This window comes from Amblyraja radiata, chromosome 7 (genome assembly GCF_010909765.2).
Source record: "Amblyraja radiata isolate CabotCenter1 chromosome 7, sAmbRad1.1.pri, whole genome shotgun sequence".
Classification (NCBI taxonomy): domain Eukaryota; kingdom Metazoa; phylum Chordata; class Chondrichthyes; order Rajiformes; family Rajidae; genus Amblyraja; species Amblyraja radiata.
In genome coordinates, this window is record NC_045962.1 from 68,853,977 (window position 1) to 68,878,947 (window position 24,971).

Sequence of the window (24,971 nt, forward strand, 5' to 3'; positions counted from 1 at the left end):
ACCAAACCCAATTCCTGTCTGCCTCTTCTAAATTGATCATCTCCACATTTTAATTTCCCTTCTTTATTCCAATTTCTACCAAAACACACTCTCACAATCTAACCTCTTTCCTTGGCAAAAGGTTTCAGCTTCAGACTTATTGATTTGGGATTGCTATGAAATTCCACTCTATGCATTTTGGATCCACCTGCGATTAGTGATATCTCCAATAGCTTCTGCATTTCTCAATTTGCTGCTTTTTCCAGTCCATTGGGGCTTGCCACTCTTAGTGGCAATGTTGAGAAAAATATATTCTGCAGGTGATTTGTGCTTGACAGCATTGGAAGACTGATTGGATTGGCAAAGTCTTGAATTGGTTTCAGGCATTCAAAGCATTGAGGTAGTGCAGCGTCGGTTCACCAGGTTAATTCCCGGGATGGCGGGACTGAAACATATAAAATTCTTAAAGGATTGGACAGGCTAGGTGCAGGAAAAATGTTCCCATGTTGGGGGAGTCCGGAACCAGGGGTCACAGTTCAAGAATAAGGGATAGGCCATTTAGGACTGAAATGAGGAAAAACTTTTTCACCTAGAGTTGTGAATCTGTGGAATTCTCTGCCACAGAACGCAGTGCAGGCCAATTCATTGGATGTTTTCAAGAGGGAGTTAGATTTAGCTCTTATGGCTAAAGGAATTAAGGGATATGGGGAAAAAGCAGGAACAGGGTACTGATTTTAGATGATCAGCCATTATCATATTGAATGGTGGAGCTGCACCTATTTTTCTATATTTCTATGTTTCTATGACAAAAGTGATTACAGTGTTGATTGCAATTTCCTATGTCTCATGCAAAAACTGAATCAGGTTATCATTAGTCAGACTGGGTGCCAATGTGAAACAACATTGATTTAGTATTGGAAATGAGCAGTCAGTCATAGCCTATGTTGGCTGAGGAAGGGTCTGAGGAATGTTCCCGACACAAAACATCACCTATCTATGTTCTCCAGAGATGCTGCATGACCTGCTGAGTTACTCCAGCACTTCATGTCATTTGTAGTAAACCAGCATGTGCAATTTCTTGTAGAGTAGGATGTCAGAAAAATAAATTAGCCACTATTACTCCCAAACTATCCTGATCTAAACACCTTCTGTACTGCAGTGTTTTGTTTGGCTTTTGAGATAAGTTCATATATACATTATACTTCACATTATACTTACTGTTTTGACCAGACGGTGGAGACATCTCAGTACATTGATGAAAGACTGATGAGATGAGATATTAAGTCTCTCTCCTCACCTGCTGAATGATATGAATTATTGAAAAGATGTTTAGGCAGGTACATGGATAGAACAGGTTTAGACGGATATGAGCCAAACACAAAGGAGACTGGCTCACTATAAAACCTGGTCAGCACTGATGAGTTGGGATGAAAGACCTGTTTCCATGCAGTATAACTCCATGGCTTGATGTGGATAGAGAGCTGGCTGGCAGACAGGAAGCAAAGAGTAGGATTAAACGGGTCCTTTTCAGAATGGCAGGCAGTGACTAGTGGGGTACCGCAAGGCTCAGTGCTGGGACCCCAGCTATTTACAATATATATTAATAATCTGGATGAGGGAATTGAATGCAACATCTCCAAGTTTGCGGATGACACGAAGCTGGGGGGCAGTGTTAGCTGTGAGGAGGATGCTAGGAGGCTGCAAGGTGACTTGGATAGGTTGGGTGAGTGGGCAAATGCATGGCAGATGCAGTATAATGTGGATAAATGTGAGGTTATCCACTTTGGTGGCAAAAACAGGAAAGTAGACTATTATCTGAATGGTGGCCGATTACGAAAAGGGGAAATGCAACGAAACCTGGGTGTCATGGTACACCAGTCATTGAAAGTAGGAATGCAGTTGCAGCAGGCAGTGAAGAAAACAAATGGTATGTTAGCATTCATAGCAAAAGGATTTGAGTATAAGAGCAGGGAGGTTCTACTGCAGTTGTACAGGGTCTTGGTGAGACCACACCTGGAGTATTGCGTACAGTTTTGGTCTCCTAATCTGAGGAAATACATTCTTGCCATAAAGGGAGTACAGAGAAGGTTCACCAGACTGATTCCTGGGATGTCAGGACTTTCATATGAAGAAAGACTGGATAGACTCAGCTTGTACACGCTAGAATTCAGAAGATTGAGGGGGGAACTTATAGAAACTTACAAAATTCTTAAGGGGTTGAACAGGCTAGATGCAGGAATATTATTCCCGATGTTGGGGAAGTCCAGAACTAGGGGTCACAGTTTAAGGATAAGAGGGAAGTCTTTTAGGACCGAGATGAGAAAATCATTTTTTACACAGAGAGTGTATTGCGTACAACTTCAAGAGTTCAGAGTCTTTCCTTTGAACATCACAGAGGACACTATCAAGGAGTGGTGAATCTGTGGAATTCTCTGCCACAGAAGGTAGTTGAGGCCAGTTCATTGGCTATATTTAAGAGGGAGTTGGATGTGGCCCTTGTGGCTAAAGGGATCAGGGGGTATGGAGAGAAGGCAGGGATGGGATACTGAGTTGGATGATCAGCCATGATCATATTGAATGGCGGTGCAGGCTCGAAGGGCCGAATGGCCTACTCCTGCACCTATTTTCTATGTTTCTATGGCTCTAATTCTAGCCTGCTTTTATTTTGGAGATAGGTGGAAACAGAATACTTCCCAAGGCTGCAGGTTGGAAAAGCCAAACAGTGGAGCACATCCTCTGAAATGATCTTGCTAACCCACTAAGAAGCAATAGATTACCAGCAGAGGGGAGATCACAGAAGTATCAGTGATGATAAAGTGATCAGTGAAATGGAAGTTGGAAGTCTTTGAAGTTAGATGAAAGTTTATCTTTTGAAGTTTAAATGGTGGTACATTTTAAAATTATGCTACATCTGCCTGAACTGTGGAATGAATGTCAATGGCCATTAAGTTTATTTTCCTTGTTATCATTTATTTTTTCAGAGGAAGTGGGCTCTTGACAACACCAGCATTTATTGTCCATCCCTATACGCCCCTGAAGTGATAAGGCAGTTGAAAGATAAACCGATGGCTCTCCTCTGAATGAGCTTCAGTATTTTAAACCCCTGTCCCACGGCACAAGTTATTTCCAAGAGTTCTCCCGAGTTTGCCCAGATTCAAAATCGGAGATTTACGGTAATGGCCACTTGTTGGTACTCGGGGCTCTCGTGGACATTTTTCATCATGTTGAAAAATCTTCACGAGTCTTCCCGTGCTTACCTGCCGTTAGCGAGTCTTCCCGAGTACCTACCGTTAGCGCTAAGAGACGTTCCTGAGCTCCGATGTACCCGCTACGTGCATTGTCCGTGCTTACCACGAGTTTGATTTTTTTTAAACTCGGGAGAGCTCTTGGAATGAACTCGTACCGTGGGACAGGGCTATTAGGCTAGAGATGCCCTGCAGATGGATGATAAGGAAACTAGTAAAATTGTATGGTAATGCTGGCAAATGGTAGATGAAGAAACAAGGAAATTGTGTGTGCAAATGTATAAGTGTATTATTTTTTAAGGTCAGGGGGGATGTGGGAATGCCTACTGTTTTGTAAGAAATATTATTGTCTTTGAGATTGGCATAAGTGACTATTAAGTATTTGCTTCTTCCTACAGTCTCCAATGGGAGGGTGAACACATGACTGAACAAGAATTCAAACAATACACCATGAACAACGTAAACCTAATAGCCGTTGCAACAAGCTAAAGCTAAGGGTAATGTTCTGCCTTTACAACATTATCCCTTTTGTTCTTTCAGTCATATATCATGGAAATAGGCCCTTCGACCCAATGTGCCCATGCTGACCAGTATGCCCCATCTACACTCATTCCATCTGCCCACAATACTCCAATTTCTCTCTAAAGCTTTCCTATCCATTTACCAGTCTAAATGTCTTGTAAATGGTGTTGTAGTGCCTGCCTCAATCACCTCCACAGGCTGCTCATTCTATATACCCCAAATGTATGGAAAACGTTATCCCTTGGATTCCTATTAAATCTATCCCCTCACCTTAAACCTATGTCCTTTGGTTCTTGACTTCCGAAATCTGGGTAATTTGGCAATCCCTTACTCACTGACCCAATCTATTCCCTACATGATCTTATTCACCTCTTTAAGCTCACTCCTCATCCTTCTGTGCTTCAATGAACAAAGTCCTAGTTAGAACCTCTCCCTGTAGCTCAGTCCCTCAAGTCCTAGCAACATCCTCGTAAATCTTCTCAGCACTCTTTCCAGCTTACTTGCCTCTCTAATCCATAGTTCAGGAAATACTAACAGCCAGGTTTCTGTGGTGTCAGTCTGTGCCTGATATGCACCCAGTATTATTAAACAATAACTGATTTGCTCACATTAAAGGTGCATTGCATTTGTTCTGTCAATCATTTCACACGTTTTCTTTTAAACTCCACATTTTTAGTAAATTCCTCTTTATTGAAGATGGCTGGTCTGTCATTTTTAATTTTTATTGCTAGTACTAGAAATCCAGTCAAAGCCTAATTTTACTTGAAACAATGATTACATTCAACTGTCCTTGGCAGTGATGCCATGGTTACACATTTGTATGATAGAATAACTGCTACTCAAAATTGATTGCAAGGCAAATTAAATATTCTGCCAAACTTGAGGTATCAATTCTGCCAAATGATATAGGTTAATTTCTAAGATGATAAAAATGATGTTTACAAAAACTAATCTGTGAACCTATTTCCTACATCAACATTATACAATATGGCTTTTGACATTCTGGAGTTGATCAGTTCATTCTACCCAGGTTAACGTCATTATTATGGCACCAACCCATGATTCCTATGTGGTTTCTTTTTCGAGGAACTATTTAGTTAAAAAAACTTTTGAAACAAAATGACTGAAATAGAGTCATAGAGTAATACAGTGTGGAAACAGGCCCTTCGGCCCAACTCGCCCACAACGGCCAACAATGTCCCAGCTACCCTCGTCCTACTTGCCTGCGCTTGGTCCACAACCCTCCAAACCTGTCCTATCCATGTATCGGTCCAACTGTTTCTTAAACAATGGGATAATTCCAGCCTCAACTACCTCCTCTGGCAGCTTGTTCCATACACCCACCGCCCTCTGTATGAAAAAGATACCACTCGGATTCCTATTAATTCTTTTCCCCATCACCTTGAATGGGGACACCATCTATGTCCTCTGGTCCTCAACTCCCTTACTCTGGGTAAAAGTGTGCATCTATCCGATTTATTCCTCTCACGATTTTGTATACCTCTATAAGATCTCCCCTCATCCTCCTATGCACCATGGAATAGAGACCCAGCATACTCAACCTCTCCCTATATTCACACCCTCTAGTCCTGGCAACATCCCCGTAAATATTTTCTGAACCCTTTCACGCTTGGTAATATCTTTCCTATAACATGGTACCCAGAACTGGACACAATATTCTAAATGTGGTCACACCAACGTCTTATTCAACTGCAACATGGCATCCCAATGTCTATACTCAATACTCTGACTGAAGTAGCCCAAAGTGTCAAAAGTCTTTTTGACCACCTTATCTACCTGTGACTCGACCTTCATGGAACCATGCACTTGTACTCCTAGATCCCTCTGCTCTACACTACCCGGAGGCCTACCATTTACTGTGTAGGTCCTGCCCTTGTTCGACGTCCCAAAATGCAAGACCTCACACTTCTCTGTATTAAATTCCATCAACCATTCCTCCGCCCACACGGCCAATCGATCCAGACCCTGCTGCAATCTTTCACAACCATCTTCACTATCTGCAAAACCACTAACTTTTGTATCATCAGCAAACTTGTTGAACTTGCCCTGTATGTTCTCATCCAAATCATTGATGTAGATGACAAACAGTAACGGGCCCAGCACCGAACCCTGTGGCACACCACAAGTCACAAGCCTCCATTCTGAGAAGCAACCTTCTACCATCACACTCTGCTTCCTTCCATGGAGCCAATTTGCTATCCATTCAGCTACCTCTCATTGGATCCCATGAGATCTAACCTTCCAGAGCAGTCTACCATGTGGCACCTTGTCAAATGCCTTACTAAAGTCCATGTACACAACATCTACAGTGCCTTCATCGCTCATACCTATCCACGCCATCTCATCTGCCTTACCCGTCAAGCCCCTTGCATTAATTTAATTTAAACCAACCCTCCTTTCTCGCTCTCTGGCTTGTTGCCCATTCTGTCCATTAACCTTTCCCACACCACCCTCCATACCAACTTCTCGCCATCAATAGTTGATGGAACAATAGTTGATAGTATCAATAGTTGATAGAACAACCTTAATAAATTGTGAAGGGGACGCAAGCATGGGAAAGGGTTTGGCTAAAATAATGTAATGTGGAAAAATGTGAGGGTTCAGTTTTGTGGGAAAAATATCTAAATGGTGAAAGACTGCAGAGTTCTAAGATGTAGAGAGACCTGGGTGTCCTAAAGTATGATTTGCAAAAAGCTTGTGCACATGTTTAGTTTGGTTTAGTTAAAAGATACAGTGTGGAAACAGGCCCTCCGGCCCACCGAGTCCATGCCAGCAAGCAATCCCCGCACAATAACACACACTAGGGACCATTTATAATTTGACAAAGCCAATTAGCCTACAAACCTGTACGTTTTTGGAGTGTGGAAGGAAACCGGAGCTCCCGTACAGACAGCATCCGTAGTCGGGATTGAACCCAGGTCTATGGCGTTGTAAGGCAGCAGCTCTACAACTGCACCACTATGCCACTCTGAAGTGTAAGCACATCATTTGGAAAGCCAACAGAATTTCATGTCTGGATGGCTAGTAATCTTGGAAGGCTGGGTTGGACGCGTTAGGCTTGTATCTGCTGTAGTTTAGAAGAGTGAAATTTGTATGTGGAGGAGATGTTCTTTTTATTCTTTTTGTGGGAGACTCTGGAACCAAATCTAGGAGCTGTTGTTTATGCTGCTTCCATGATGTGAAGGAACAACTTTGAGGCAACAACAACCAACAAAGTTGCAGTTAATGTTTGTAAATTACTAGCCGAAGCTATAGGGATAATTTTCCAATTCTTCTTCAGAATAGTTTATTGAAATCATCCACACGCACAGTAACAAAAAACAGTCCAATGTAATATAAAAGATGGTACCTTTAAAAGTTTAGCAGTGCCTTAGCACATCACCGCATATTGGATTCACTCAGATATCCAAACTTTTGCCTTTGAAAAGGATCACTATAATGTAGCACCATGGATATCCCTTATCATCTAGGATCAGTGACCTAATGAACTAAAAGCAACAGTAAGTTCAGAACTGTAACAGGAGGATGATTGGAAAATAAGAAAAATGTTTTTAGTTTCGTTTAGAGATACAACGCGGAAACAGGCCCTTCAGTCCACTGGGCCCGCACCAACCAGCAATCCCTGCACATTAACAACATCCTGCACACGCTAGGGACAATTTACAATTTTACCAAGCCAATTAACCTACAAACCTGTACATCTTTGGAGTGTCGGAGGAAACGAGATCCTGGAGAAAATCCACGCTGGTCACGGGGAGAACGTACAAACTCTGTATACACAAACACCCCCATAGTCAGGATTGAACCTGGATCTCTGGCGCTGCAAGGCAGCACCTCTACTGCTGCTTCACCATGCCAGCCTAAATCTAAATTTATTTATAAAACATCTATTTTCTGAAGCCTGGTTTGACACCTCACAGTCTTGGCTGGAAAAAGTTTTTAAAAATCCTGAATCTTAAGTGCAATATTTTATGACCAAAAAGAAAAAGGATTGGGAAGGTCAAGAGTACACTGTCTATTTTCCTCAGTGTTTTACCACTCAGATAGCATGTCCTTTTCATTGATCATAATTTTTAACTTCTTGGTGTATTGATGTCCATTAAATTTTGATGTTACATTACAGTTTTAAATCACATTGCAGTTTCTCGTATTTCACCTTATTAATATGGAAAAATAAAATGATGGCTCCACAATGTGAAGCCGCAACTTTGAGGGAACAATAAATATTTTTAAAGGTATATGGATCATTTATTTGTCTTCAGTATCTGTTTATCTTATCAGATTTGTCTCAATGTGCCTGCCATGAGTGTTACCGAATTGTGGGCGCAGCCCAGATCATCACACAAACAAACCTTCCTTCTATTGCATCCATTTATACATCACGCTTCCTCAGCAAGGCCAGCAGCATAATCAAGGATTAGTCATGCCCTGGCCACTCCCTCTTCTCCCCTCTCCCATCAGGCAAAAGGTATACAAGTGTGAAAACGCACACCACCAGATTCAGGGACAGTTTCTTCCCAGCAGTTATCAGGCAACTGAATCATCCTACCACAACCAGAGAGCAGTGCTAAACTACTATTTATCTCTTTGGTGACCCTCGGACTATCCTTGATCGGACTTTGCTGGCTTTACAATGCACTAAACGCTATTCCCTTATCATGTGTCTGTACACTGTAAATGGTTCGATTGTAATCATGTATGTTTTTCTGCTGACTGGTTAGCACATGACAAAAACGTTTCACTGTACCTTGGTCGGTACACGTGACAATAACCGAAACTTAAACTGAAGCTGAGAAACTTGTGTTCATTATATTGGTGGTAGGGGATATGCCCGGGAGTTCCAATTATTCAGTGGGGTGAGTGGGCTATCAATGTATGGCATCTAATTCCCTGGTGTTCAGAAAGTCGTTCCCACTTTCAGGGTGGTCTGAGCAGCCTCCCCTGCTAACCTGGTTTGTCACAGTTGTCCTTTTGTTTCCATTGGTTTATGACTTAGGAACATGAGACTTTCAGCCCTTCCGAAATTGAAACAAGTCAACTGTTCTTCTGAGAGTAGCCGGTCATAATATTAAATTATCCTCTCGATCAATTATCACTCTTTGGAAAATCAATATTTCTTTTTCTATTGTTTTTAAATCAAACATACAAATCTCTAACTGTGACTGTAACTGTAAACAAAATATAATGGATATCAACATACCAAGAAGTTAAAAGTTAAGATCAATAATAATGGCACGCTGACCTAAATGATCGTAAAAAAAACCAGAAAGAGATTTAAAATATTATTGGCCTTAGCATTCGATCTTCTTTGCTGGTCAACAAAGAGCTGCACTTAAAGTACATTTTTATAAGAATTTACAATGCAGAACATAAATACGGTAATGGCAAGCTTCAGAAAATGCAATAAATAGTTTGTGAATTACGTTATTTATGATCATTTTTAATAGTTCTGTGTCAGTGGAGAACTTCTTTCTGTAATGTTGCTTTGTACCAGTTTGTGCTGTCGTGCATCAGAGTGTTGGCATTGGGGGCAGTGGCTGGGGGGCAGTGTTAGCTGTGAGGAGGATGCTAGGAGACTGCAAGGTGACTTGGATAGGCTGGGTGAGTGGGCAAATGTTTGGCAGATGCAGTATAATGTGGATAAATGTGAGGTTATCCATTTTGGTGGCAAAAACAGGAAAGCAGACTATTATCTAAATGGTGGCCGATTAGGAAAAGGGGAGATGCAGCGAGACCTGGGTGTCATGGTACACCAGTCATTGAAAGTAGGCATGCAGGTGCAGCAGGCAGTGAAGAAAGCGAATGGTATGTTAGCTTTCATAGCAAAAGGATTTGAGTATAGGAGCAGGGAGGTTCTACTGCAGTTGTACAGGGTCTTGGTGAGACCACACCTGGAGTATTGCGTACAGTTTTGGTCTCCAAATCTGAGGAAGGACATTATTGCCATAGAGGGAGTGCAGAGAAGGTTCACCAGACTGATTCCTGGGATGTCAGGACTGTCTTGTGAAGAAAGACTGGATAGACTTGGTTTATACTCTCTAGAATTTAGGAGATTGAGAGGGGATCTTATAGAAACTTACAAAATTCTTAAAGGGTTGGACAGGCTAGATGCAGGAAGATTGTTCCCGATGTTGGGGAAGTCCAGGACAAGGGGTCACAGCTTAGGGATAAGGGGGAAATCCTTTAAAACCGAGATGAGAAAAACTTTTTTCACACAGAGAGTGGTGAATCTCTGGAACTCTTTGCCACAGAGGGTAGTTGAGGCCAGTTCATTGGCTATATTTAAGAGGGAGTTAGATGTGGCCCTTGTGGCTAAGAGGATCAGAGGGTATGGTGAGAAGGCAGGTACGGGATACTGAGTTGGATGATCAGCCATGATCATATTGAATGGTGGTGCAGGCTCGAAGGGCCGAATGGCCTACTCCTGCACCTAATATCTATGTTTCTATGTTTCTATGTTTCAATACTGAATCGTGAAATGAATCCGTTGTTGTATGTCGGCAGTAACTCATTTGCTAAGAAGGGTCACAACTTTTTCTCTAGAGATGCTGCCTGATCCGCTGTGTCTGTCTGCTAAGGCAGTGGACGTAGTAGGTTCAAGTTTTGCTCCAGATTTTGCAAGCAAGGATTACGAAGTAAAAAACAAAACAAATGAGAGCGTTAAGGGAGTGCTGCACTGTTGCAAGTGCTGTCCCAAGGCTGACACGTCAAACTGCAATCCTATGTACTATCTTCAGTGTAATTAAAGGATTCCAAAGCACTATTTTGAAAGGAACAGAAGATTAACACCTGTCGAGCAGAAGATAAAAGTTTGAAAGCACATGACTCCAGATTCACGAACAGCTGTTGTCAGACTCGAGAACTGGCCATTCATATGCTAGAGATGTATTCTCGATCGTCTATTCTCCCGCATTGCATCCCCTGCACTTTTTTTTTTAATCTGCATTTCTCTATAACTATAACACTATATTCTGCGCACTGTATATTTTCTTTCACACACTACCTGATATACTCGCGTTTGGTTTGATTAATGTGCAAAACAAAGATTTTCATCATATCTCAATACATGTGACAATAAAACTATATAATTCCTGTGCCAATCATTAACTACCATCACTAAAAATCAACGATTCTGGGGTTGACTTTCCAGCTGTTAATTAACGCGTCAGGTAGTACTGAAAGCCCTGATTATATTGAGAAATATTGGTACTTCCTTTCCAGCCTTTCTCTATGTAACTCAATATTGGAACTAAACATTGGGCACATGAGAGTCCTACATTTTCTCAGAGAGCGGACTTTGTTGATGATTCTCAATGAGTCCAGGAGAGATACATGCATCACATTCTGGTCCTCGAACTGATTAATATGGGACCAACATTTATCCCATTTTTGCCAAACACATCTGATCAGCAGGTCAAGGTAATATTTACCATGAGTGCAGATTGTTCATTAATGGATGGTGATATGGTGGAACAGATACACAATGCAGTGCCTTTGGAAATCAGCAAAGAATGAACAAAGAAGGCAATATGTTTCGACGTGAGCCCACCACCAGTCACATCCTCCTGTTCCCACCCATTTCTACTTTCTATAGAGACCACTTCCTCTTGGTTCATTCATCCCTACCCACCCAAACCTCCCTCCCCCAACCACTGCCCACACCCACTCCTCCCCAAGGGACTTGTCTCTGCAATCACAGGAGATGTAACACCTCCACACCACTTCCTCTCTCCCTTCCATCCAGAAACCCCAGCGACCCAACCAAATGAGTCAACGGTTTGCATGCACCCCTTCAAACTATTCCATGCTCCCTTTAAGGCCTCCTTTACCTCAATGAGTATAAACAGTTTGCCAAATATGTGCACTGTGCTCTGCAGACCCTGCTGGATCTTCCAATTTCTGAACTAATCTAACTCCCCTTCCCATTCCCACACTTATCTTTCTGTCCCTGGCTTTCTCAATTGCCAGAGTGAAGCCATATGCAAACAGGAGGAAGAGCACCTCATGTTCTGTTACAGTAGCTTTCAAACAAGAGTATCAACATTGAATTCTCCAACTTCAAGTACCCCCCTCCCAGCCCTCTATTTTGCCATCACCCAACCCCGACCCTGTGCTATTCCATTTCTCCCACCATCTCCACATCACCTCTGCTTTAGAAGGATAAGGGGAGACCTCATTGAAACTGATTGAATAGTGAAAGGCTTGGACAGAGTGGTGGAGGGGATGTTTCCACTCGTGGGAGAGTCCAGGACCAGTGGTCATAGTCTCAGAATTAATATGGTACCAATATATTAACATCACAAATTTGCCAAACACATATGGTCAGCTGGTCAAGGTAATGGTTATCATGAGTGCTGATTGTTCATTAGTGGATGGTGATATGATGGAATAGATACTCAATGCTTTGGAAAGCAGCAAAGAATGAAAGCAAGAAGGCAATATGGCTTAATGTGAGCCCACCACCAGTCACATCTTCCTGTCCCCACCCATTTCCACTTTCTATAGAGACCACTATCTCTGTGACTGCTTGGTTCATTCATACATTCCCCCCCAACCGCCCCCAATCACCACCAACCCCCACCTCTCCCCAGGGACTTTAGGAAGGAAATTAGGAGACATTTCTTTAGTCAGAAAGTGGTGAATCCGTGGAATTCATTGCCACAGAAGGCTGTGGAAGGCAAGTCAATGGATATTTCTAAGGCAGAGGTAGATAGATAGATTCTTGATTGTTATGGGTACCAGGGGTTATGGGGAGAAGGCGGGAGAATGAGGTTGAGGAGGAGAGGTAAATCAGCCATGATTGAACGCCCCCCCCCCCCCCCCAGTCTTCACTCCACCCCCTGTCCCATTCCATCCATGTCCTTTGCTCTGGCTTTACTTCACTCCACTCCTCTGCTTATCTGACAGCCTTTTGTCTCCTTTTTACCTCTTGCCTTTGTCACTTACCCTTCTGCCCATCAAACCTTCCTCACCTGCATCCACATATTACTTTTCTCCAAATATGCTTCCTAACTCGCTGAGTTACTCCAGCTTTTTGTGTCTCGCTTCAGTGCACACCAGCATTTGTCGTTCCTTCCTACAAATTCCTCCACATATCACTTGACAGGCTTTGTCCCCACCTCTCTTTTCCAGTTTTCTCCCCCCTACTTTATCAGTCTGAAGATGGGTCCTGACCCCTAAACGTCACCTGTCCATTCCCTCCCTGACTGACCCACTGAGTTCCTCCAGCACTTTGTGTTTTGTTCAAGTTCTAGTATTTGCAGTCTCTTGTGCCTCCAAGACATTAATATTGCCGTTGGTAGAGTTGAATACGGATGAAGCATTTCTGGACGGAGTCTCTTTGGAGAATAATGCATAAATCTTGATGAGATATTTTAATCTGATGCCATTAGACTTAAATACTGACATTTTTTAAAAGTATATAAAACTTTTGGGGAACTTCTTTACTCAGAGAGTGGTAGCGGTGTGGAATGAGCTTCCAGTGGAAGTGGTGGAGGCAGGTTCGTTGGTATCATTTAAAAATAAATTGGATAGGCATTTGGATGAGAAGGGAATGGAGGGTTATGGTATGAGTGCAGGCAGGTGGGACTAAGGGAAAAAAGTTGTTCGGCATGGACTTGTAGGGCCGAGATGGCCTGTTTCCATGCTGTAATTGTTATATGGTTATATGGTTATATGGTTAACTTCAATAATTTGGCTACTTTGGGATTTTAGTGGTGCCAAGCTGACAGATATTTTGAATGACTTAATTATACTTATATCGATACCGCAACACATTTTCATTCACTTATTTTTAGATGTTGCACAGTATTGTAATGCATTTTTCAGTAAACGAGGTACATTTAACTGGAGCGTGGGAAATGGAGCTTGACTGCATTTAAAAATAGCATGGGAAAGGAGCCCAGGTGAGTATATAAGGACTGCTGGAAGAAGGAGCCTGGAAAGTATGTTAGGAATGTGGGAATTGGGCCCAGAAGAATTAATAAGGAGTATGAGAAACAGAGCCTTGGAAGGCTTTTAAGAAGTATCAGAAACAGGGGCCTAATGAATTTTAAATGAGCACAGGAAACAGAACAAGGCGAATTAAATGCTAAGCCATTGGGATTTCCAAATGGTCAGTAGATTGTTGGAGTTTTAATATCGATGTTTACTTGTTTAAAGACACAGCGCGGAAACAGGCCCTTCAGCCACTGAGTCTGCACCGACCAGCAATCCCTGCACATTAACACTATACTACACACGAGGGACAATTTACACTTATACCAAGCCAATTAACCTACAAACCTAACAAGCTTTGGAGTGTGGGAGGAAACCAAAGATCTCGGAGAAAGTCCACGCGGTCACGGGGAGAACATACAAACTCCGTACAGACAAGCACTCGTAGTCGGGATTGAACCCGGGTCTCCGGCGCTGCAAGCGCTGTAAGGCAGCAGCCCCACTGCTGCGCCACCGTGCTGCCCGCACGATTACCGGTGGCTAATGTTGTGCATGGATTTATTTCTTGTTTTAGGGGGAAGCAGTGCGTTATATTTGAGTGAGTAAATGTAATAACTTTGTGTATCATTTGGTAAGACTTTTCGTACACCTAGCACTGCTCTTAATTGAGAATTACCTTCTTTCAATATGCAATATTTTTTTGGTAACTTAACTCTTGTTACTTGAACATGAACAGCAAATGTGGGCAGACATTACAATGTGGACTACTCGTCAGCGCAGTGGTGCAGCGGTATAGTTGCTGTCTTACAACAGGTTCGATCATGACTATGGGTGCTGTCTGAATGGAACTTGTATGTTCTCCCTTTGACCTGCATTGGGTTTTTTCTGGGAAGCTCTGGTTTCCTCCCACATTCCAACGACGTACAGGTTTATAGGTTAATTGGCTTGGTGTAAATGTAAACTGTCCCTGGTGTGAGTGGGATAGTGTTAGTGTGCAGGGATCACTGGTCGGTGTGGACTCGGTAGGTCAAAGATCCGGTTTCCGTGTATCTCAAAACTAAACTAAACTACTCCATGATTTTTAACAGAACATGCTTCACATTTTTATCTCCAAGAATGATTACTCCATCTACAGTTTATAAACAATGCTTTATAAATGCACTCCTCATTTCTTTCTTCTACATTATTTATCAAAGGGATCTACAGGGACTGACACCTTAAGAAGGCAGCTAATATCATCAAAGACCCATACCACCCTGACCACATTCTCATCTCACTGCTACCATTGGGAAGAAGATGCAGGTGCCAGAGAAGCGTTACCTCAAGGTTCAAGAACACCTTACGCTGAGCCATTAGGCTCTTGAACCACCCAACACAACCCTAACTGCAACCCTACTTCAGCATCAAGCTACTCTGGAACTTGCACTAAGGTTGCACCGTGCGTTTAGGCCTGCATTACCACGGACAAGTTTATCTAGAATAACTGATCATTTATTGTATATTTGCTGCTGCATTGTTGCATTTAATGTAAAGCTGCAGCAAGTAAGCATTTCATTGCTCAGGTCTCGGTGCATTTGAGAATTAAACATTTGATTCTATTGATTTATGCTGAACTCCACATGCTGGTATGTAATGCTTTACTGAATGGATTTTAGTAATTGTACAAATGGGAAAGATAGCATGATGCCAAGAAATATTGTGTGGACATTTGCTGGTTGAATGTTGGAGATTTATTCTTCTTGAAAGATTATTGCAATTTATGATCCCATGAGCTTTTAGCTGTCTCTTCAATAAGAATTAATAGTGCCTTCATACCAATATTAAGGATCTCATCTCAGCTGAGATTGGGTTAGAATCAACATCCTCCAACAGAAATGGTTCAAAGGAAAGCAGAAGCTCGGCTACGATGACATTACAATAGTCCGATGGCGTTAATAAAGAGAAATATTGCCGGACTTTATTATATCAGAGCATATATTTTTGAATATGATACAAGATGCAAATACAATATAGCTCTCGCGGGTCCCCGGTGGGAGACTGCTTTGCGGGGCACCGGCAACGGAGACTTCTCCCGCTCGAATTGCGGGGTTGAGAGTGACCTGGAGCAGGGCCTTACATCGCCCCGCGCGGCTTTAAATTGCCGCGGACTTGCTAGCGCCCACCAGGGGTTCCAACATCAATACCCGGAGCAGGACCTTACATCGCCCGGCGCGGCTTTAAATGGCCGTGGACCTGCTGGCGCCCGCCGGGGGCTTTGACTTTGACTTTGACATCGGGAGAAGAATGGAGAGCAGGGGAGAGACAAGACTTTGCCTTCCATCACAGTGAGGAGGAGACTCACTGTGATGGATGTTTGTGTAAATTGTGTTGGTGTGTGTCTTGGTTCTTTTCTTGTATGGCTGCAGAAACCAAATTTCGTTTGAACCTCATGTGAGGTTCAAATGACAAATAAATGGTATTGTATTGTATTGTATTGTATTGTATTGTATTGTATTGTATTGTATTGCATTGTATTGTGGCGATGGACTGGTTTTGTTGGCCCAGTAACCTAGACCTCATGAGTTCAAATCCCAACCTGGCAAATTGTGAAGTTGGGTTCTATAATCCTAACTCCTGTGCTGGCACCGGGTAAAATTATCACAAGAAGATATTCATGATTTAAGAATCCCACTGGTTTATAATTTTTCTTTAGGTAAGAGAACTTTCTCCAGCCTACAGATGCCTTCCATTGCATATAATGTGGTTAACTCTTAGCATTCACAGGCAGCAGTCCAAACTTCCATGTTGTTATGGTAATTAGATTTGTGCAAGAACAGTCTTGCTCATGTCACTCATATTCTCATAATTAAACAGAACCATAATATCAGTGAACTCCAGTCATTTATCGTTGTGCAGGAAGGAACTGCAGATGCTGGTTTACACCGAAGATGGGCACAAAATGCTGGAGTAACTCAACGATCCAGGCAGCATCTGTGTCAGGAGGATCTCAGGGCTTCTCAGCATCTCAGGTCGAGACCCTTCTTCAGGGGTTTGAACATTTAAATATTTGAAGAAGGGTCTCGACCCAAAACATCATCCATTCCTTCTATCCAGAGACACTGCCTGTCCCACTGAGGTATTCCATCATTTTGTGGCAATCTTCATTTATAGATGAATTCTGTGACAATATGAATATAGCTCCATTTTTTTCAGACTTTTTTTAGACAGCAACATTAACAACATGATAGAATATTTCAGACTTATTTTCTTTGCTTTACTTTAGTTGCTTTAGTGGGGTCAAGGAAAGTGTGTTCACGTCGCAGCCCTGTTTTCACCAATCTTCCCACCACCACGCACAAGAAGCACAAGAAGCACAAGACAGACACCATTGTATGCAGACTCTGGCTGAAGAACTTCTAATCTTGTGTGTGGACTCGATAAGTAGAAGTTGCGTTAGTTGATTTATTCTTCAAATATTTTTCTATTCTTTTTATCTGAGTCTGCACATGGTGATAATGCCAACTTGATCGCATGGACAAGGTGGGCCAAAGGGCCTGGTTCCATGCTGTACAGCTCTATGACTATGAATAGCTTGTAAAAAGTTCATTTTTATAAAGGTGCATTTTTATGTGGATATTACATTTACTGGACAAATAAAATATTGCCTCTATAAAAAAAGGGATTTGAGGAGAATTATTTATTTTTAAATGGAAAATTATTGATATTTGGAACACTGTCGGAGGAGGTGGTGGTGTCAGAAGCATTTAGAATGACACTTAAATAGGCAAGGCAGAGAATTATAAAGACGCAATGCAGGCAAATGGGATTAGTGTAAGAAGGGCAAAAAGGTCAGCATCGGTGTGTTGGACCAATGGGCAATTCCAATGCTATATGCCTTTATGTTTATGTGACAGGTCAGTTTAAGTGGCAGCCTTCATGGAGTTGGGAGATTTTGTGATAGTAATGCCTTTGGCAATTTAGTGGTGGCAGGTTGGGAGTGGGTAGTTGGTAAGATACTCTCTTGTTGGATATGGTTATTGTTTGGCACTCTTGTGATATGAAGAGTTTAGTTTAGCTTAGTTCAGAGATACAGCATGGAAACTGAGGCACTTCAGCCCACCGAGTCCACGCCGACCATTGATCTCCCGTTCGCATTAGTTCCATATTATCTTACTTTTGCATCCACTTCCGACACACTAGGGGCAATTTACAGAAGCCAATAAACCTAAAATACCCTGTATCTACATATCGTTGGGATGTGAGAGAAAACAGGAGTACCCAGAGAAAACCCAGCGAGCACAAGGAGACATACTAACTAGACAGCATCACAGGTTAAGTTCAAACCCAGGTCTTAGGCACTGTAAGGTAAACTTACTTGCTCTTTTTTCGCAAAACCTGTATACAATCTGGATTTCATAACATGGGCCTGATATTTTTATTCTGAAAGGAGCATTTCCCAAGGATTTATGATACGATTTAACACTCTCTGGTATAAAGTCCTATTTCTCTGTTGTTACAGTGACACGGAGGACATCTGTAAAAGCCCTGTCCCATTGTACGAGTTCAATCAAGAGCTCTCCTGAGTTTAAAAAAAAAATCAAACTCGTGGAACCACGTAGAATGTACGTAGCGGGTACGTCGGAGCTCGGGGACGTCTCTTAGCGGCGCGTAATGCTAACGGCAGGTACTCGGGAAAAGCGGTAAGCCCGGGAAGACTCGTAAAGATTTTTCAACATGTTGAAAAATGTCCACGAGAGCCCTGAGTACCTACGAGTGGCCATTACCGTAAATCTCCGAGTTCGAATCAGGGCAAACTTGGGAGAATGAATCGTACGGTGGGACAGGGCCTTAAGTCAAGGTTCATGTTAGGATGTGAGTATTCAATTCACTGACCACAAAATAAATACAAATGTTGTTAAAGCCGTAGTACTATATTTGTATAAAATATTTGAACTAGCCATAATCACATCTAATTTGACTTTAACACAAAAGTAACATACAATAACACCAAATAAGTGATGTCTGATAAACCTATAAGGCAAATGAAATACAAATTGTTGGAGTGACTCAGCAGGTCAAACAGCATCTTTTTTTTGGAGATCCAACATGGAAACAGGCCCTTCGGCCCACCGAGTCCCACCGACCAGCGATCCTCACACATTAACACTATCCTATACACACTAGGGACAATTTACACATACACCAAGCCAACATACACTAACCTACATACCTGTACATCTTTGGAGTGTGGGAGGAAACTAAAGATCTCGGGGAAAACCCACATGGTCACGGGAGAACGTACAAACTCCGAACAGAAAACTCCCATAGTCGGGATCAAACCCGGGTCTCCAGCGCTGTAAGGCAGCAACTCTATTGCAGTGCCACTGTGCCGCCCTATGGAGAACATGGCTAGGCGATGTTTCAGACCAGCGTCAACATTTTCTTATACAATAAAACAAATGGACTGGAATCGTATTTTAATATTACACGTCTCCATAATCAAATCAAATCATTTGACACACCACAATAATGAAGCTTAATTCACTGCAAAAACATATTGTGAATCTTTTGCTGTTCTACATATAGGGCAGTCCTTGAAAGCACTTTGCACGTTAAAAATTGCAACATGCTCAATAGTGAAAGGTGGTGAAAGGGTTAATCATCTCTGCAGTGACTCACAGATGATTATGGCTTAATTGTCAATAAAGATTACCTGGGGAAAACAATTGCCAACATTTGCAAACAGATTTGTTGCTCTGATTCTGGACTGTCTTGTACGAGCAAGGCTAACATTCCACATCAGGGTTAGTTTAGGCAAGGAACAGGACACGATTGGTCATGGGAGAATATAGACAGAAAGTTACACATTTCCTATGATGTAAAAGTAAATTATACCACGGCATGAGTGATTACACTGGAGAATGTGAGGCTATGGAGAATAATAAAAATCAGCCCGGACTAATTTCCTTTGAACAACTGAGCACATATAGGTCATTATTTCCTGTAATCCACAGGCTTTAGTGTACGGGTCTCTGTGCTGAGCCAAAAAAACAATGAAAAAAAAGTAACAACAGACTTTGGAGAGGCCGAAGGTCAACTTTCTATTTAAAGAATGAAACTTTAGAGCCTTTTTTTTTTTCAATTGGGAATACAGTAAAACCGTTCAGAATCAGAATTTAGATATATAATGACAGAAAATACCAGGTTCTAAGAGGTTGAAAATACCAGTTGAAGTGCTCTTGTGGAGTGTAATTTGATAATTAGTCTTAGCGTCTACTGTATGTTTTACTTCGTGCAAATGGCTCCGGGGAAGAAGCTAATGAAAGAGTGGGGACAGGAGAGATCTTTATTCCAAAGCTACGCCTCCACATAGGTCACTGAAATTCATTTGTCTGCATCCTGGACAGGACGCAAGGAGGGGGGGGAAGAGAGAGACTGCTTGGGATCTTAGAATGGAATGCAAAGGGGCATGGGAATCGGAGAGTCACAGTGGTCACCAGAGCAATCTTGGCTGAGCTTAAAACGAGACAGCACCATCAGACCTCAAACTACAGTAAATTGGTGCCCATATCAGGCTACCTATCTGCAGCAGTCTGTGCGATCGGCTGAGAAAAAGTGTGTGGGTTTGAGACAATGCCTGAAGCAGTGCAGTGGAGTAGAGTGGCCGCATGCCTCTCTACTTCCACTGCTATTAAGTGACCTCAGCAACAATCAAGTGTACTGTTACAGTTCATTTCAATAATTAAACAGTTCAGGGATGTCAGTGCTTTACACTGACTGTCAATAAGGCAACCCTAGGCCACAAATTATTCTCATACAAGATTTAGTAAGGTAGGTTAAATTCCTGAAAGCTAAATTACAGGAACATAAATGCTTGGATTTGCTTGTTAAAGTGTTATTAAAGAATTTTTTATATGCTATTTCCCCACATTCAGCTGAGCCACCGTGAACTTAGAGGGTAATGGTTATTTTATTTATGAAATAATAATTGACTCGGAAGCTTTTCTGTTTCATAACCCAAGAAATTAAAATGCTGCCTTTGTCTGTGACATACCCAGTCCTCCCACAGTTAAAACATTTGGGATCAACATTTCCCTATCAAAGTAAGTATTCAAAAGCTCTCCTGAAAAGATTTAAAATATATTTGCCTAAAAATTGAAAGGCACTTTTTAGATATGCTAAGCAACTAGTTAGTGAATGCCTTGATCAAGTACACACCATAGGTTCCATAAGTGCTCGGAGTAGAATTCGGCCATTCAGCCCATCAAGTCTGCTCCTCCATTCAATCATGGCTGATCTTTCTTTCCCTCGCAACCCCATTCTCCTGCCTTTTCCCCATAACCCCTGACACCCATACTAATCAAGAATCTGTCAATCTGCACCTTAAAAATATCCATTGACTTCCTCCATCAATAGGAGGTCCATGATGCCATGTACAACTGGAAAGGCCTTGCATTTTTGAAGGCCATTCCTTAAAACACCTCACCATTGTGGAGAATAGAAAGAAAACCATTAAATCGACTTTAGGCTTTACTTTAGACTCTAAAGTGCAAAAACAAGCCCTTTGGCCCACCGAGTCCACACCAACTAGCAACCGCCCTGTACACGAACACTATCTTACACACTAGGGACAATTTACAATTTTACCAAAGCCAATTAACCTACAATCCTGCATGTCTTTGGAGACTGGGAGGAAACCAGAGCACCCAAGGGAAACCCATGGAGTCACATGGAGAAAGTGCAAACTCCACACAGACAGCACCCGTAGTCAGGATCGAACCCGGAACTCTGGCGCTGTAAGGCAGCAGCTTTACCGCAGCACCACTGTGCCACCCTCTGGGATACAACTGGTGTACGTTGAGGGGATTTAGAGAGACAGAGGATTCTTATTTGTTAGTGGGAGATTGGAATAGGAGCAGATAACTGGGATCAGATGAGAGGGATCTTCATTGATGTAGTGGGTGTAGGCATTTATCCAGAATCAATTGAGGTTGAGGAGTCACTGGGAGGTTTGACATAGTAAGAACGGATCAGTTGGTGGGATGGAAATCAGATAACGTATGTTTGATATTTGTGTGGTGGGTGGCCAGGCATAATTGGTAAGGAGGTGACCTTATAAGCGAATTAGCGAGTGAAGAGAATTATCAGTATCTACCTATTTGGTGACCCTTGGACCATCCTTGATCGGACTATGTTGGCTTTATCGTGCACTAAACGGTTATTCCATTATCATGCATCTATACTCTGTAAATAGCTTGATTGTAATCATGCATTCTCTTTCTCCTGTCTAGATAGCACACAACAAAAGCATTTCACTATACCTTAGTACACGTGGCAATAAACTAAGCTGTAAACTGTGGGTTGGCAGATTGGTGGTTGATTAGATGCTGGGAAAGTGTCATGAGCTAACACAAGGAGGGTATTTCTACCTTGTTTCAGTAAAAAGAAACTCACCGGAGCTGTGATCATATCATAGGACTCCATGAGCAGTGAGTCGCTGAGGAAACCTTCATTAAATACCAGTCAAGCGGTTCTCGTGAGTGCTGCTAATCTTGGATTTGTCTGAGAAGCGCAAGTCATCTCTATGTGATCCGAAAACCTGTAAGATGTAATTAGGCATGTGTTAGATGTTGCTGGATACTTCTTTGCACATTGGCCCTCTGTTTGCATTAAGATATTAGAAACATGGAGGATCCCCAAAAATGCAGACTTTATGCAGATTACAATTAAGCAATGAGGAAATTAAGCAATGAGGTGGAAAGCATCTTGTCCGGGAACATTACCATCTGGTTTGGGAATTGCTCTGCCAAGGACAAGAAGGCTCTGCAGAGAGTAGTGCGTTCGGCCGAACGCACTATGGGAACTACACTTGCCCCCCTGCAGGAACTATACATCAGGAGGTGCAACTCCAGAGCCAACAATATCATGAGAGACCCCTTCCACCCCTGCAACGGACTGTTCTAGCTGCTACGGTCAGGCAAACGCCTCCGTTGCCATGCGGTGAGAACAGAGAGGTTGAGAAGGAGTTTCTTCCCAGAGGCCATTCGGACTGTAAACGCCTATCTCACCAGGGACTAACTCTACTGAACGTTTTTCCTTCCATTATTTATTATGTACCCCCCTCCCCCCCCCCCCCCCAGAACAGGAAGCACAAAAACGGACGGGAGGCCAAGCGAGGCGGCCAGACCTCGTACATACGTCCCCATGCAAAGGTTTATTTTCTTGTAAGGACGAACTAGGTGGGACTCGAGACAGCGGACAGCCTCGACGGCGAGGCTGGGCCACAAGGCTAGGGTCGCTCAGGTCCAAATAGGCCGGTTTCAATCGAGCCACCAACATGGTCTCCTGCCGACCCCCTATGTCCAATTCAAAAGTCGTGGGCCTGTGCTGTAGCACCCGAAAATGACCTTCTTAAGGGCGGTGCAAGGGCGGCCTGTGGGCGTCAAGGCGGAGGAAGACATACTGACAGTCCGCAAGAGCCGGCGGCACGTGAGATGGAGCGACACCATGCCGAGATGTTGGGACAAGAGACAGGGCGCTGACCCTCTCCCGTAGTCGCACCAACATGGATGACAGCGACTCCTGGGGGCCGCAAGCATTTGGGATAAACTCCCCGAGCACGGTTAGTGGAACGCTGTAAACCAACTCGGCTGATGAAGCCTGCAAGTCCTCCTTTGTGGTGGTGCGAATCCCCAGCTGGACCCATGGCAACTCGTCCATCCAACGGGGACCATTGAGGCGAGTCTTCAAAGCGCCCTTAAGCTGGCGGTGAAAACGTTCACCAACCCATTCGACTGGGGATGATAAGTAAAGTAAAGTAAAGTATCCTTTATTGTCATTCGTGCCTTGCAGTCATAACATAGAATAAAATAACAAAACACACAATAAACACAGATTTAACATCCACCACAGTGAGTCCACCAGGTCCTCCTCACTGTGATGGAACGCAAAAGTCTTAAAGTCCTTGTCTCTTCCCTCCTTGTCCTCCCTCTGCGTTGAGGCCATCCAGGCTTCCGATGTTGCGACCCCGCTGGGTGATGGTAAGTCCTGCGGCTGAATCCGAGCTCCGCGAACGGGCCGGTTCAAACTCCCCGGCCCGGGGCATACGAAGCTGCCGCCCTCCAGTCCAGCAGATGAAGCTGTTGCTGCGGGAGCTCCGGAAAACAGGTCACCAACCTGGGACCCACGAGCTCCCGACGATGTTGTCCACTGGGCACGCGGCCAAGCCTCCGTGGCTCCGAAGCCAGGTCAGAAGTCAGGTCGCCGCCGTCGCAACGCCACCGAAGCCCCGAAGTCAGCCAGCCTCGCGTTGGTAAGTCCTGGTTCTGCCTCCGGAGCCTCGAGTTCGGTCCCAGTTGGAGGCTGCCAGCTCCGCCATTAGGCCTCAGTGCAGACAGAGACAGAGACGGAGACGGGGGGATACGACAAGAAAAGGTCGCATCCCCCCGAAGGAAGAAACCAAAAACATGTTTCTCCCACCCACCCCCCACAAATACACAACCAAAATAAATTGAAATAAACTAAAATAAACTGAAACAGGACAAAAAGAAAACAAAAAAAAGAAAAGACAAACTGACTGCAGGCGAGCCGCAACTGCAGGGCAGCGCCGCCACTTCCGGCAATAGGCCATCGAGTGTTGGAGCTGAGGCCCCAACAGGCGAGCCATTGCTGGCTACAGCTCCAACGTGAATTGGGCACCCCAGTCGGACAGGATGTCCAGTGATACCCCAAAATGGGCAACCCAATATGCCACCAGGGCACACGCGCAGGACAGGGCCGAGGTGTCGACAAGCGGGATGGCCTCCGGCCACCGGGTGAAACGGTCCACCACCGTAAGCAAGTGTGAAATGCCACGGGACGGAGGCAGCGACCCCACGATATCCACGTGGACATGGTCGAAACGTCGGCGAGGCACCGTGAAGTCTTGAACTGGCGCCCGGACATGCCGCTGAACCTTCGATATTTGAGAGGGAATCCACGTCCAGACACAATGACCGACCTGCTTCCGCAATCCATGCTAAACGAATCTTGCAGCCACCAGCTCCACTGTTGCCCGGATCGATGGGTGGGGCAAACCATGAATGGTGTCGAAAATCTGACGACGCCAGGTCCCTGGAACAATAGTCCGCGGCTGCACCGTGGAGGTGTCACACAGGACGGTGATGCCAGCGGAAGTCAAAGGTACGTCCTTGAGCACCAGTCCTGTGATGGCAGTTCGGTACGCCCTCATCTCCTCGTCCGCTAGCTGCGCCGCAGCCAAAGCGGAATAATCGATTCCCGGGGACACGT

At 43.6% G+C, this 24,971-nt stretch overlaps 1 long non-coding RNA gene across 3 annotated transcripts in view; it reads right to left on the minus strand.

Moving 5' to 3' along the window:
* The window catches only part of LOC116975519, a 103,195-nt gene that overhangs the window by 51,382 nt on the left and 26,842 nt on the right, over positions 1-24,971 (minus strand). For 2 of the 3 annotated variants that reach the window (XR_004412644.1, XR_004412646.1), the window contains exon 3: positions 22,137-22,281. This is a non-coding gene — a long non-coding RNA (uncharacterized LOC116975519). Of the gene's footprint in view, positions 1-1,244; positions 1,280-22,136; positions 22,282-24,971 lie in introns of those variants that run through there. The other variant, XR_004412645.1, reaches the window with a different exon arrangement.